At 37.9% G+C, this 1,450-nt stretch overlaps 1 pseudogene; it reads left to right on the top strand.

Annotated features, from left to right (window-relative positions):
* The first annotated feature begins 659 nt into the window (after positions 1-659).
* Positions 660-1,103, top strand: LOC114698810 (annotated as a pseudogene).
* The last annotated feature ends 347 nt before the right edge of the window (positions 1,104-1,450 follow it).

Here is a 1,450-nt window from a genome sequence, read left to right on the forward strand (position 1 = left end):
GAAGGGACAGTAAAATCACCCTTATTGATTTTTGTATTCTAGAATCTTGATGCATCACTTGGTGGCCATAAAAGAATCAAGGTAAGTCCTAAGCTAGGCTGTGTTGGGATGGAGGTGGGGTTCCTCTTAAATTTGTGAATCCCAATACAATGTGTCTGCTGGGTAATTGAGCCTATAATACTTCCATCTCATACAGTTAAATATGTATGCATTGGGGGACCCTGTAAACATTTCCATCAGATATCTAATTTTGTGGCTTTAAATAGGATTTCTGCTTTGTTTTATGTCAACAGTATTTATGAATAGTGAAAGTAGGAAAAATTATCATTATTTCATTTTGTTTTCATTCTGAAACTCAGTGTTAGGCTAAACTTTAATGTACTAGCAGCAATTGTCATTGAGGCACAAAGTTTTAATTAAGCTCGTGCATGATTATTTTTCACCAAACAGCCTAATTTATGAAATTGCTAATTGAACTAGCAGGTGCAGGAATCAGCTGGTACTGTATTATTGGTATGCAGTGCAGCACACACGAGTACCTGGTGCAATGTCAGATTATATAGAGAGCACACTTTAACCATTGTCCTTCAATCTATTCATTCAAAATATTTATTGTCTCCTTCCCTTTTGTGGCTATCACTGAAGTAGCAGCCACCAAAATGAAGTTTAATTCCTTTGTGACTTCTGACCAAAGCAAGAATCATAAACTGCATTTCAATGCACCTTCTCACATTTGGAGGAAGATTATGTTTTCCCCTTTTTCCAAAGAGCTGAGACAGACGTGTAAACTTTGATCTATGCCAATTTGAACGGTGCTGAAGTTCAGGTTGTCCGAGGACACTACTAAGATCAAAAAGTAGTCCGGATGTACAGGAAGAAAGATATCATCCGTACTGAATGGGTACATCTAGAAATGGCTAATGACACAAATGTCTGTGTGGACATCTGCCCCTGCAAGGTGGTTATCACTAGGTTTAACACTGGAAAAAATTCTGGAAAGGGAAGCCAAGTCTCATCAAGTAGGGAAGGAGTAGGGCAAACACACCAATGAAGAAAAGATTGAGAAGATGCAAGAGAAGAGGAATCGTGTACAACTTCATTAAAGACTGCTTGCGTAGAAAAATATCTATTGACCAATTGTACTGGTTATTGATAAAAATAATGCTATCTGCTGCAGCAAATGTGTTTTATAACTTAAAAATCAGAGTTTTTCTTTTCTTTTCTTTTTCTGCATGAGAACATCTAAATGCTATCTGGCACATGATCCTCCAGGTGGTGGTGATTCAGGTTCTCAGGGTTCTTCCATCTTTTGACCGCGTCATTGAGTGGAAATGGAGGCAAGAGGATGGGAAATTCAAGATCCTGTTTGGATATGTAGTACTTTTGAGGCTAGCCTAGAATATGTGAGATCCTGTCTCAAAACAAAAACAATGATTCTGAAGCAATGACA

Source organism: Peromyscus leucopus, chromosome 9, assembly GCF_004664715.2.
Source record: "Peromyscus leucopus breed LL Stock chromosome 9, UCI_PerLeu_2.1, whole genome shotgun sequence".
Lineage (NCBI taxonomy): Eukaryota > Metazoa > Chordata > Mammalia > Rodentia > Cricetidae > Peromyscus > Peromyscus leucopus.